The sequence below is a fragment of the Myotis lucifugus genome, unplaced genomic scaffold (genome assembly GCF_000147115.1).
Source record: "Myotis lucifugus unplaced genomic scaffold, Myoluc2.0 scaffold_15, whole genome shotgun sequence".
NCBI lineage: Eukaryota > Metazoa > Chordata > Mammalia > Chiroptera > Vespertilionidae > Myotis > Myotis lucifugus.
In genome coordinates this window covers 6,350,655-6,365,273 of record NW_005871063.1, presented here as the reverse complement: position 1 = coordinate 6,365,273, position 14,619 = coordinate 6,350,655, and the positions used below count along the sequence as shown (strand labels likewise).

General features: G+C 39.9%; 1 protein-coding gene across 1 annotated transcript in view; it reads left to right on the top strand.

Moving 5' to 3' along the window:
* The first annotated feature begins 11,463 nt into the window (after window positions 1-11,463).
* ICA1 (islet cell autoantigen 1) overlaps window positions 11,464-14,619 on the top strand; it is a 97,237-nt gene continuing 94,081 nt past the window's right edge. The window contains exon 1 of the mRNA XM_006085014.3: window positions 11,464-11,606. The gene's annotated coding sequence lies outside the window, so the exon portion shown is untranslated. The remainder of the gene's footprint in view (window positions 11,607-14,619) is intronic.

Sequence of the window (14,619 nt, the reverse complement as noted above, 5' to 3'; positions counted from 1 at the left end):
ATCTGCCTCAGCAGAGCTTTAAATGCAGACTGCTACAGGGTAAACTTTCCCCCCAATTCCTCCCAACCTCAAGCAGTCACATTTTATACCACAGTCATATCTAGCATCACGGAGGATGTGCAGAGGGCACACAGGCTTTGGATCCTAATGGAGCAGGATTGGTACCCTAACCAGAAAAATAACTAGCCATGTGACCCTGAGCAAGTTACTTAAGCTCTCTACATCATTTCCCTATCTAGAGAGCAAGAATATCCACCTTGTGGTGTTGTGGTGGGGAGTAGAGATAATATATGTTGACCTTTAACAAATAGCCAGGTATTTCTCTAGCTCTTTATCTAACATAGTGCTCTAAAGTGGGCCAAGGCCCTCTTTTTTTGAGAAAGCTGCATAGTCAGCCCCCTTTTATGTAAGTAGGTATTATAATCCCTTTCTATCTGATAAAAAATTAAGACAACCTGCATGAAATGCCCTGGATAATACATATGGTAGAAGCACCTTGAACCTCGTGAATCCTAGTTGACCATGCTTTCACTACTCCAGCATCAAAGTATATGCACTCTATGTGTGTGTATAAGTAATTTTAAATATTAATGACTCTCTCTAGGACATAAATGACTATACAGAATAGGGCATTTAATACACGCCTTTAACACAAAACCTTCCTTCTAGGCGATGATAGACAAGTTACTTAGGATAACTGATTTTGAGATTCACTCAGAAAATGAGGATTATGTCTACTCAGCACTGTTGTAAGGATAAGCATAATGTGCACGAAGCAGACATCGCAATGTCTGAAAAGTGTTAGCTCCTCAACTAATGGTAACTACGTGTCCCAGTGTAAACCTAGTGAGAGAATGAGTTCATGGAAAGCTGAGAAAATGACATTGCTCCGGATGAGAAATCTCTCCGGCTAAGTCAGATGACATTGTTCACCAGATCTTTGGCCAAATCAGAGGAGTAGGGTCACCACTCAGTTTTCAGCAAGCATTTGTTGTGTCTGTGCCACGTGCCATGCACTGGATTGGTACTGGGAATCTCAAGACAAGACCCAGACCCTACCCTGCTCCAGAGGATCCTAGAGCCTAGTAAGGGAGAAATAGAGAATGCAGCTGATAGTTACATTTCAACAAAAACAGAGAGGGGAAAGCCCATGCCAGAGGCACCCCTCCCCGGTTGGGGAGAGAGCAGAGAAGACCTGAAAAGGTTCATGGAAGAAGGGACCCTTGAGCTGAGCTTTAAAGGACCAATAGGAATTTGGCAGGTGAAAAGGGTTGGGAATGGAGAGAAAGACTTCCCAACACAGTAAGCAGGGATACAAAGGGAGAGAACACAGGTGGGAGAATACTGGCAAATAGTCCTCATGTCTGGAGTCCAGTGTGCGTGTGTAAATCTTATTAGCTGAGTGACCTTGGGCAAGTTCAAGTCATCTATGATTCGAGAGGATTAAATGTATTAATCAGGGTAAGCAAAGGATTGATTTCACTTATGTGCTGAATAGTCCTGGTGGTGGTAGAGTTCTTAATGGGAAATAGGGGACTGATATTGTCGTTAGAATTACAGAAATTGAAGAGGCCAATTTTAGAATGCATTCGACAGAAAATACGTAAAATTAAGAGAAAATGATTGAAAAAGACAACTGAATGCAGCACAATACTGTGGGTTGGGAGACACGAGGTATATGTGTTCAGTGATGGCCCACTGATTATATAGCTAATGGTATATTGCTAACCCCAAGAGTGTAGACTGCATGTGGAAACGTTCTCTCATGCTAGGTGGCGAGAGCATTTGTACAAGGAGTGACTGAAGTATTGCGGCTACTTTCCCGGAGCGAGCATTAAAAAGCTCTTCCATTTCTTACTACCATCCCTCACACCCACTTCTCTGTTCCCAGAATAGGGCATGGACACCAGTGTAGGAAACCTGAAGGTACTTAGGGGAAATCCAGCCTTCTCTCTGTGTTTCTGGGGAGTGCATCCTTAGCCAGAGACCAAGGAGCTCATTGTGGTAAATGGTTCCCCCTCTCCTTATTGGTTGGAACCCTGATAGCCACCAGGAGTCCATCAGCAAGGGTTTACTGTTCACCAGCACCCTGGTGGTAATGGATTTGGGGCTAACAGAGGGCCTGAGCCTGTGATTAGGAGAGGTTGTTTGTATAGAAATAGAGTCCATTATCCATCTCTTTCCTCCAGGAGTAGGAAGGAGTGGTTAAAAAAAGTAGCGCAGGTGCCAAAAGCAGATCTGAATTTGCTAGTTGTTGACGTTGGGAGAACTACTTCACCTTTCTAAGCTTTTATTTTTCTTTTTTAAAAAAGTTTACTTTTCAATTCAGTCTACATTCAATATTATTTGTATTAATTTCAGGTATAGCGCACAGTAGTTAGGCGATCATATACTTTGAAAAGTGTTCCCCTGATGTTTCAAGCACCTACCTGGGACTGTATATAGTTATTACAAGATTATTGACTATTTACTATGGTGTGCTTTACATCCCCATAACTGTTCGTGACCACCAATTATTGCCTTCGTCCATCACATATTTACTAAGGCTTGCTGTTTCAGGTACTTTGGTTGGTGGGCCAGTTATGGTCCCTGCCTTCATGGACCTTACAGCCTAGTGCAGGAGATGCAGATGTAATTAGCTCATTGCAGGAGAGTAATGGGAGTGCAGGGCACCACCAGCATGGAGTAGTTAATTCTCAGTGATGAAGACAGGATGGCAGGGTAGATGTTGGGTTGGGGAAGGCTTCATGGAGGAGGTGACATTCAATGAGAGTCTAGCCATAAGGTATAAATTGGCCGACTGGATAAATGGGGTGAGGGCATTTCAGGTGGAAGGAAACTTTGCAAGTGGCATAGTGTATTCAGGAAAGCTCCAGCATTCTGAAATGACCAGAGGAATAGTTCTGTGTATGGGATATAGTGAAATTTTTTGGAAAGTGGGCCAGAAGGTGAAGGGGCTTAGGTTTTTGCTAAGAAGTTTAGAATTTTCTCTGGTAGGAGGGTGGTATAATTTGACTTGCAAATTATAATAGTTCAGACTGTGGTATAAAAGATGGGAATGGGCAGATACAGGGATAGTGTGGCCTCTGAAGGCCTAGACTTAAGTCCTGGATGTGAATATAGAAAGGAAAAGATGTAAGTGACAGCTTTTTAAGAGGTAGAAAGGAGAGATCTTGGAGACTGGCTACAAAAGATGAGAGAGAAGTCAAGTTTTCAACTTGAGCCACTCAGTGGATTTCATGCTGGTAATTAACATAGGGACCACAGGAAGAAGATCACTTTGGGGGTAGAACTAGAGGGAGATAGGTTTAGTTTTAGATGCGCTGAATTTGAAGTATCTGTGGGCTATCCAGGTGAAGATTGCCATAAGAAGATGGAAAAACACTTCTCCAGAGCATGAGACCCACCTTTCCATGTCCCTGTCGTAATCTCTGGAGAGGTGTCTAATCCTGGAAATCATTGGCAGACAGCTGTTGGTTGAAGCCACGGAACAAATCATCTAGAGAGAGCAAGAAAAGTGTAATGGAAGATAACCAAGATTGGGACCTTATCAATTTCTGATATTTGAGATGTGAGTATAGAGGAAGAGGAACTAACAAAGAAAATAGAAAATATAGCAAAAGTAGAGATTGTATTTCCTGAGAAATCAAGGAGGGGGGCTTAGTCGAAGGTCAAGTGAAATGAGCACCTGAGTTGGGGAGAAACTCTCTCTGGTGTGGTGGGCTTATAACTGCAGAGTAAAGGAAGAAGATGGTAACTGGAGGAAGTAAGAGGTGGAAGAATATGAGTTGAGGGCAGAAAGAGGTTGATTAACTTTAAAGAGAAGGGATAATAGATGGACTAAGGTGGGAAGGGGCAAGGGGGTGAGATCCATCCCTTCAGGAGGGAAAGAAGTGAACAGCAGCGGTTATAGTCATGGTGCTAGAAAGTTCCAAAGAAGTGAGTAGTGGTACACGAGGAGTGGAAGCTGTGGGAGAAGGTGCTGGTGCAATGCCCAGGGCCAGAATTCCCTGCAGCGCGTGAGGAGGGGGCCTGGTTATCCTCTCCCTGGGGAGTTATCTTCCACCTGCTGCTCCCTGAAGGCCCGGGGTTGAGTGTCCTTGCAGCTAATGCTCATTCCTCATTGTTGCCATAGGCAGCATGGGCATCATTATGAAATGAGTAAACTTTGCATTGGTGCCAAACCACTCCCCCTTCCTGCTTCCTGCTTCTCTCTGCACTCCTGACCTGGAGCTCTGCGCCTTTTAGATCCTCCCTACTTATTCTCCCTGCCTCGCCAGGTGTATGCCCGATGGATGGCCCTGTCTTTCCTGATCCCCATAAAATAACCATCTTCTGCTTATTCACTCCAGGCATTGCTGCTATTTAATCCTATAAGGTTCTTGCCTAAGAAAGCAGAGAGAACCTGGAAAAGGGATCTTTTATGAGTTCTCACATAACACCAACTGATGACCCAGTATAGATAGGCAAGGTGGCTCTCTCAGTTGGGGTGCACGAAAACACAGAGCTTTCTCTCGCCGGCTGCTTCCCTTTGCTGTTGACTGTTATTTTAAGGTCCTCTTTTTGCTCTCCCTCCCCTGTCTGGGCTGCCCTCATCCCTTGCTCTTAAGTCAGCCAAAGCTCAAACATGATTTAGTGACCACAGCTTTACCAAGGCAAGTCCTTGAATCCATACCATTTGCAGAGCAAGGAGCCCTGGTGGTTGGTTTGCAGGACCTGTGTACAGCACAGACATTTGAGAAAGCACATATTGGTGTCTGTGTTCTTCTGTAGTTTAATACTGATGAAAAAGGCATCCTATGTGCCTGGGGAAATTTTCTTCAGTCCTGGGTCTCAATTCCCTCCTCTATGAAAACAGATTAGACTAAATGATCTATAAATTCTCTCCAAGCTTTGAGTGATCCTGCGGAGGCATAAAAATTATTTGATCATTTCTTTGAGATGCTTTATTATGAATTTAACTTTAAAGAAAAAAGAACCTTGTGAAAAATCAAGAAAAGGAAAAAGAACCTTGTAAACAAGTGTCTCTATAATTATTCTGATTGCTGACATTATGCTAATGTGTAATTTCATGGATTTGTGGTCACTGTATTCACAGTTTTCCCCCATCATGTCTGTAATATCGTTAACCATTTATTTCTACATATTTGCATATAAAATACATGTAATATAATTTATGTATGTATTTTGTATTTGTAGGTATATGTATATATTTTTATTTAATTTATTGGGGTGACATTGGTGAATAAAATTATATTGGTTTCAATTCTATAATACATCATTTCTGTATATTGGATTGTGTGTTCACTACCATAAGTCAAGACTCCTTCTACCACCATTTACCCCTCAACTACCTCCTCCACACCTCTTTCCCATACTGTTGTCTGTCTTTGAGTTTTTTGTTTTAGTTTCTGTGCTTAATCTCTTCCTCTTTTTCACCAAACCCCCAAAGCCCTGCCCCTCTAACAGCTGTCAGTCTGTTCTCTATATCTATGAGTCTGTTTCTATTTTGTTTATTAATTTATTTTGTTAATTAGATTCCACATAAAGTGAAATCATATGGTACTTGTCTTTCTCTGACTGACTTATTTCACTTAGCATAGTTACTCTCCATGTCCATCCATGCTGTTCCAAAAGGTTAGATTTCCTTTGTGTAAATGTACCACAACCTTTTATCCACTTTTCCACTGATGGGCACTTGGGCTGCTTCCAAATTTGGTTATTGTAAATAATGCAATGAACATGGTATGCATACATTCTTTTGAATTAGTGTTTAGGGTTTCTTTAGATATATTCCCAGAAGTAGAATCACTGGGTCATAAAGCAGTTCTATTTTTAAATTTTTGAGGTACCTCCATACTGCTTTCCACAGTAGCTACACTAATCTGCATTCCTACCAGCAGTGCATGAGGGTTCCCTTTTCTCCACATCCTCAGAGCTTGTTGTTTATTGATTTTATTGATGATAGCCATTCTGACTGGTGTGATGTGATACCTCATTGTGGTTTTAATTTGGATTTCTCTGATGATTAGTGATATTGTGCATCTTTTTTTTATGTCTATTGACCGTCTGTATGTCCTCTTTAGAGAAGTGTCTATTCAGGTCCTTTGCCCATTTTTTAATTGGATTGTTTGCTTTTTTGGTGTTGAGTGTTATAAATTCTCTATAAATTTTGTATATTAACCCCTTATCAGATGTATCATTTACGAATATGTTCTCTCATTCAGTGGGTTCCTTTTCATTTTGTTGATGGTTTCCTTTGCTGTGCAAAAAAATTTCAGTTTGATGTAGTCCCATTTGTTTATTTTTTTCCTTTGTTTCTCTTGCCTGAGGAGATATCAGAAAAAATATTTCTATGAGATATGTCTGAGATTTAACTGCCTATGTTTTCTTATAGGATTTTGAGTGTAATATTTAAGTCTTTAATCCATTTTTACTTTATTCTTGTGCAAGGTGTAAGACAGTGGTCTAGTTTCTTTTTTCTTTTTTTTTTTTTTGCACGTATCTATCTAATTTTCCCAGCACCACTTATTGAATAGACTATCTTTACTCTATTGTATGTTCTTTAAGTTGTTTGAGACCTTTATCTGAGTAAGATATTTCTTGATTTGTCAACTTTTGAGGTTAAGCTTTTAGAGAAAAAGCCACCATAAGTACTAGAGATTAAAATCCATATGCTAAATTCTGATGGACTTTTGAAAGTTATGTAAGCCAACCTAAATAAAATTAAAAGCTAATATAATTTACACAGCAAGGTTTTTAAGGTTTTTTTAATAATCTTTTCTTTAGCAAAAAATAGCCTATTTGTTCTTTTTGTATTTCCAGTCTTCTAATCCATTTAATGTTATTTGTTCTTGTAAATGTCTTGGAGATTTCTTGTTTTCACACGCCGGCTTCCTCGATATTGTTGCCAAGATTTTTGTTGCACCACAAATTAACACTTGAACACCCTTTGCAAGCAGGGCTTTAAATCTGAGAAAGAAGGGCAAGCAGAATGTAGACTATGGCCCTTGTGAGCCATCTGAGTTGTATGTGGTTTATTTTGTTTTTAATTTGTTTGTGGGGACATAATATTTTTAACTAATTTTAATGTTAAGGAGGAAAACCTTTTAGAGGCTATCTTGGCTATTTTGTTTTAGTTTCTTAGAAGATGAGATGTTATGTTTGATATTTTCCTTTGAGAAACATCCCTTAGAATAGAGGCAGAGACTCCTGTAAACTTGATCTTTGACCTGGTCTTGGTTGCCTTTGCTCCATTTTTGGAATCCCAATCTCCTCATCTTTAGAAAAAGATGTGTTCATCATCTCTAAACTTTCCCTTATATATGCATGTCTCTAAAAGTAATTAAAAAATAGCATTGTGGCTTTTGTGACGGAGGGCATTCTAGAGGTCAGCCAGCCCCCTCTATTATGTTATAGATAAGCAAAGGCCAGGTGGGTGGAGTGCCTTGGAGGAGGCAGAAGTTTGTGGCATGGCCATGGGTTTACTGGCTTTCATTTTACATTGAGCAGCATATAGGGAGACGAGTTATATTGGTATTAAAAATATTTACTTTGGGGATGTGATTTTAATAGATTTAGGGCATCATTAAGCTGAATTCATGCCAATATAATACCTGAGCTGTTTCAAAATGGAAATGAAATGATCCTTTAAAATTCAGATTTTAACAGTGACTTACATGTGTAGGGTCTAAATAAAAACTCATCCATCTTTTAGCTGCCTTGAATAAGGTTAGAATTCTGTTTTCTTCTTGTAAGATTTTCTGACTCATAGAATTAAAGTATGACTCACAAAATTAAAGCATGATCACACTTCACTTTTGCTTGTGAATTTATGAAATGTCAAAAATTAACTGTAGAAGACAAAACTTAATGAGAAACAGAATCCCTTTAAAGTTATATGGAATATTCAAGTAATCATAGCCTTAACAAAATCTGAAGGGGAAGGCTATGTGATATCTGAGAGATGGGAAAAACATAAAAGCTAGTTAAAATTACATAACTTTAATGCTTAGCTTTTGAAAGGATGTAAGATAATTTAACTTCCCATCTTCCATAGGGATCTCTTTTTTTCAACTGTGTGAACACAATCTGATGAATCAATATATTTAAAAAAAATAAGTATAGCTAATTATACCTGGAGGGTTGTTTCTACTGAAACTGTTTTAACATTTATACTTGAACACACTTATGGGAAATTTAAAAAAACTCATTGTTGACATAAGGGAAAGTGACTAGATATAAATTTCTGGAGGAAAAAAAGATGAAAAGAAACATTCAAACATTATTTTAAAACTCGGTAGCTAGAACCACTGACAGATATTTTCTCTGTTCATTGGGCAAGCCATCAGCAGCCTGTATGGAAGCTGGCTGGTTGGCTGGTTTTGTTCTCTCAGACCCCTTGTGATCTCTCCTGATCACATGTCCCCATTCTGAAAAGGAAGGGGCTTCATTTGATTGTGTCTAGGCTCTAAATTCTGTGACTTGCAAAATTCCGAGGTTGCACCAGAGAAATAAACCCAATGACAAAACAAAATACTGAAAACTGGCAACATTTCTAAGTGAAGTTAACCTCTGAGATAACAAGAATATGGAACTAGGAGAAAATTATATAAGTTAGTATCGTGCAATTGGAAGCTAATTCTAAGAGACATGCCACAGGTTTCCAACATGTGTTATGGATAGTCGAAGATGAACTCTCTAGACAGGGCATAGAAGGTGTTCACTATATGTGAAATAAACAGCATTGAGTGTCTACCCCTCCAGAGGCTACAGACTATATCTAAATGCTGTAAGTGACAACACAGATTGGCCCCTGTGTCTCCCCAGTCACATCATCTTTCTTAAAGTTATGGGATGCACATCTGCTTGTGGTTGGTTGTATGCATACACCATGAAGTTTTACTGTGGAAGAATTTGTTCATTGCTTTCCCTCTGCCTGGGGTAATACCACCCACCAACACTAGTGCGCGCACACGTGCTCTTAACCTTCACATGGCCAGCCACTGCTGATTCTTAGAAACTCAGCCCCAAAGCCATGTAGGAAGTCAGCTCTGTGCTTTTCTCTCTCGGTTCCTCTAACCCTGAGCGCCTTCCTCGTCATGGCACCCATTGCATATTAGGTAACACTTGGCATTCCCTGACTTCAGATTCTTTCTTTCGATTATACACAAATGGCCCCAAAAGTTAGTGGCATGTGGTGATGTGTAATTTTACTGAGGATTAATTTTAAACAATTTTTCTGTATTCCATCAAATATATATATATAAAAAAAACATTGCTCATGGGATCTTTTGCCATTTTATGTTCCACAAAGGAAAAAAAAAATGATGGCCAAACAGTTGGCTAGATATCAATCGTAGGACACATCCCAGTTTCAGGGATGTTGAAATGTGAACAGATTGGCATCTTATTCAGTGACGTGTGGTGCTGTGAAGCTGGTGTTTGGGAATGAGTAATTTTACTATGAGATTATTCAAATGTACCACTTCATACCAATAATACTGTAAGACTCTGTTCTGTTCTCTTAAAAAGTATGTTTTCTGTGGGGGGTGGGGGAAATAGCCACTTCCCAAAGAAAGCTAGAGGCTAGTGTGCACAACAGAACTGAAGAGCTCTAGGACGCTGACAATTTTTAGTTAGAAAATAGCAGTTTTGAATAAATCGGAGAGGAAAATGACAAATTTGGCAGAGGCTCAGATCTGCAATTCAAGAGACTCCACCTTATGTTCAGTACAGATACAAGAAAAAGGGATTCTGGACTCAGTTCAGCTAGTACTCCAGCTAACAGAAAAACTGCTAACAGAAAAACTGCTCACTGATGGAAGAGAAACTCTACTGCTAATGTTGGAAAGGCAATTCATTTAAACATGAAACTACACAAGAAACAGGACACAGGAAGTGTGGTTTCAGAAATATTGAAATATTTCTGTGGGTTGAGAGTAGTGATATGGTGAAATGTAGCTACTGATCTTACCTTTACTGTGAGTAAGGGTTGGCTGAAGAATTTTAGATTCTTTGCATAACCCAAAAATAATCAGAGGCGCCATTAAGCTAACTCCATAAGTGAGCCAGAACAAATGTTCAGTGCTGCTGAAGGCAGCCTATATGGAATGAAAATACTTTCCCATGGTCTGTCTCCGAGGAAGAAACTTCAGTATCAGAGTTTAAGGCAGCCAAGGACAGACTAACTTCTCCTTTTTTTGTGGCAATGCAGCAAACTTTTAAAAAGCAGGCTTGCTTTAGCATTCTGTGAACCTAGCAGACTTGGAAAAATATTTTGGGGGTATTTAGGAAAAACTTTTGCTTATGTATCGACGTCTAGTGTGTTCAAAATGGCTTCACAGTGGTTATAGGACAAAAAAAACAAGTGGAACAGTTATAGCCTGTCCACATAGGTAGATAAAATGATCACCAATAAATCAATAAGCAATAAGTGTTGGCAAGGATGTGGAGAAAAGGGAACCCTCATGCACTGTTGGTAGGATTGCAAATTAGTGCAGCCCCTATGGGAAACAGTATGGACGTACCTCAAAAATTAGAAACAGAACTAGCATGGGACCCAGCAATCTCACTGTGGGTACTTATCCCCCCCAAACCCCAAAACACTAATTTGAAAAGATGCATGTTCATTGCAGCATTATTTATAATATCCAAAATATGGACTCAACTTAGGTGTCCACTGATGGACAATTGGATAAAGAACAGGTGGTACATGTCTACAATGGAATATTGCTTAGTCATAAAAATAATGAAATCTTACCATTTGGACAGCATGAATGGACCTAGAGCAGCCGTGGGCAAACTACGGCCCACGGGCCGGATCCGGCCAGTTTGAAATGAATAAAACTAAAAAAAAAAAAAAAAGACCGTACCATTTTATGTAATGATGTTTACTTTGAATTTATATTAGTTCACACAAACACTCCATCCATGCTTTTGTTCCGGCCCTCCGGTCCAGTTTAAGAACCCATTGTGGCCCTCGAGTCAAAAAGTTTGCCCACCCCTGACCTAGAGGGTATTATGCTAAGTGAAATAAGTCAGACAGAGAATGACAAATACCATATGATTTCACTTTATATGTGCAATCTAAAAAAACAAAATAAAACAGAAATAAGCTCATAGATATAGAGAAGAGACTGATGGTTGTGAGGTGGGGGCAGGGGTTGGCGGGCTGGGTGAAAAAGATGAAGGGATTAAGATGTGCAAGTGGGCGATTACAAAAATAGTCACAAGAATGTAAAGTACAGCATCAAGAGTATTAAGTACTTATGGTGTCAGGGGGTACTGGACTTATCGGGGGCATCACCTTGTACATTTATAAATGTTTTACTTATATGCTGTAAGAAAAAAAAAGACAACACCACAAGCATGCAAGAAAACAAAGAGGAAAAATGATCGTAATTATTGCACAGAACCCCAGTACAAAATCTGAACAGACTATTCCTCCTCCCTGTTCTCCCAGTTCTCCCCACAGGGCAAGCTGGTCTCTCAGCCACATGGATGTGGCCCAGAACAGCTGTGGTTTTAATGCCTGGCCTTGGAGCAGGAGGTCAAAGGATTGCATCCCCATCAAGGTGCAGCCTGGAAAAGTGTAAGAGAATTAGGTCAGTGGTCATAGTGTCACCCAAGCAGGAGGTGCTGACCTCAACAGCGTCCCACCTCTGAGCAGGGAGACATCTTTCCCGTTTATTTCTTGTCTTAGCCTGCTCCTCACTAACTCACCCGCCCCACCCACCCTCAAAGTTGTTACATCAAAATTAGGAACTTGGTTTCCATTGATCTGTTAACTCTTGGACACCTACTTCTTTGAGTGGGTCTTAATTATTACTGACTCTTCCGCCACTCGTGGGTAAGTCATGCTGGTGCCTTTGTTTTTTATTACATGGCACTCACAGTCCATAAGCAACTTGAAACTTGCTCCTCTTTGCTTATCGCCCAAGGAAAGGTGGCCACAAGCAGAACGTTGGGGAAGTGCCATTAGAAAGGTGGAGGCATGATCCCATTCGTTCTGGGCTTCTTCCGTAAGGGCCTCATGGCAAAAGTGGAGCAATAGCTGCCTTTGCAGAATCCTGAACTGAAGTGTTAGCTAATCATAGACTTTATTGTACTTGACAGAGGAAATGATATTTTTACAGCAGAATTTACAAAATTGGAGATTCATGATCTTTTTATAGGCCCCTTGCAAATGTCAAGAATCTGGTGAGGCTGGAAATTATATTTATATGCCTGTCTTTCCTGTTCAACCTGCACTGTCCAAAGCAGTAGCCATCAAGTACATGTGGCCATTGAGCACGTAAAGTGGTTAGGCTCAGTGGCTTTGTATTGTAAGTGTAAAATACACACCTGATTTCAGACTTGTTATAAAAACTCAAGTGCAAAGTATATCATTAGTAATTTTTTATTGATTACATGTTGAAGTAATATTTTAGATATATTAAGTAAGTATATTATTTTTAACATGGCTGTTAGATCATTTAAAATTACATATGTAGCTCGTATTATATTTCTATTGTGCAGAGCCGATCTAGAGTGTTAAGTTTCCTGGCACGTGTTAATTAGATGCTTAATGTATGTTTGATAAACCAAACTGCTGAACTGGAATGAATGAATGGATGAGAATTGTAATGATTTTTTAAAGTATTGATTTTGACACTGTGGTTTTAGGAAGTGCTAGAGCAAAATGAGATGGTTTTGTCAGGAAATATGAAAGTTGTTTATTGGTTGCTCCTGGTGGATGGGGCTAAATGTACATTAAAGGAGATGCAAGTCCTGGCTGCAGCTGCCCTGCCCTGAGACATTCAGCTGTGTCCTGTGGAGTTGACTTGATTTTGCCACCCATGACCCCTTTGCTCAAGTTGCATATAACCCAGCGGTTTATTCAAGAAAAATTCATTTCCAGAAAGAAATTTTCCTGTGCACCACTTAGCTGTGGTACTCAGACTTTAATGTGCTTACGAATCACTTGCAGCCCTAGCTGATTTGGTTTAGAGGGTAGAGCGTCAGCCGGCGGACTAAAGGGTTCTGGGTTTGATTCTGGGCAAGAGCAGGTACCTCGGTTGCAGGTTCAATCCCTGGTCCTGGTCAGGTCTTGATGTGTCTCTCTCACATCGATGTTTCTCTCTCTGTCTCTCCCCGTCCCTTTCACTCTCTCTAAAAATCAATTGAAAAATATCCTTGGGTAAAGATTAACAACAAAAAAAAGACCAAAAAATAACAGAAAAAGAATCACTTGCAAAGCCTGTTACAAATGCAGGTTCTCAGACCTGTTCCCAGAGATTCTGGTTCAGCAGGTAAGGGATGGGGCCCAGGAATCGATGTGTTGACACTCCAGAAGATTCCAGTTCAAATGGCCTGTAAACGATATCTTGGGGAACACTGCCACATGGCGTCATAATCTGGAAGTAGCTTGGAAGTCCGGGTAAAAGGGGCAGTGTGCTCAGTGACTTTATTATCTGTCTTACCACAAAGAACTTAATTGTTAAATTTTTTAATTATCAAAAATTTATCAAAAATTTACAGCAAATGAAATCATCAGCAGTGAAAAGGTAACTTACTGAATGGGAGAAAATATTTGGAAACCATATATCGGATAGTGGGTTAATAGCCAGACTATCCAGTACTCCTATAATGCAATAACAAACAAACAAACAAAAGTTACCCAATTAGAAAATAGGCAAAGGATTTGAATAGACATTTCTCCAAAGAAGACACACAAATGGCCAATAAGTATATGAAAAGATGGTTACCGACACTAATGATCAGGGAAATGCAAACCAAAACCACAATGACATATCACCTCACACCCATTAGGATGACTGCTATCAAAAAGTCCAGAAAAGCCCTGACCGGTTTGGCTCAGCGGATAGAGCGTTGGCCTGCAGACTCAAAGGTCCCAGGTTCGATTCCGGTCAAGGGCATGTACCTTGGTTGCAGGCACATCCCCAGTGGGGAGTGTGCAGGAGGCAGCTGATCGGTGTTTCTCTCTCATCGATGTTTCTAAACTCTCTATCCCTCTCCCTTCCTCTCTGTAAAAAATCAATAAAATATATATTAAAAAAAAGTCCAGAAAATAACAGGTGTTGGTGAAGATGTGGAGAAATTGGAACCCTTGAAGTACTGTTGGACTGTAAAATGGTTCAGTCACTGTGGGGAAAAGTATGAAGGTTCTTCACAAAATAAAAAATAGAACTGCCATTGGATCTAGCAATCCCACTTCTTGTACATATCTTAAAAAAAAAACAACAGGATCTTAAAGAGATATTTTCACACCCATGTTTATTGCAGCATTCTACACAATAGCCAAGATGTGGAAGCCAAATAAATGTCCATCAGTGAGTGAATGGATAAAGAAAAGGAGCTACATACGTACAATGGAATATTATTCAGCCTTAAAAAGGAAGGAAAACCTGTCATATGTTAGAATATGGATGAACCTTGAGGACATTGTTCTTAGTGAAATAAGCCAATCACAGGACAAAGGCTGCATGATTCCACTTACATGAAATACCTAAGATAGTCAAACTCAGAAAGTAGAATGGTGGTTGCTAGGGGCTGGAGGAGGAGAAAGCAGGGAGTTGTTCAGTGGGTATATAGTATCAGTCATGCAAGATGAAAAAG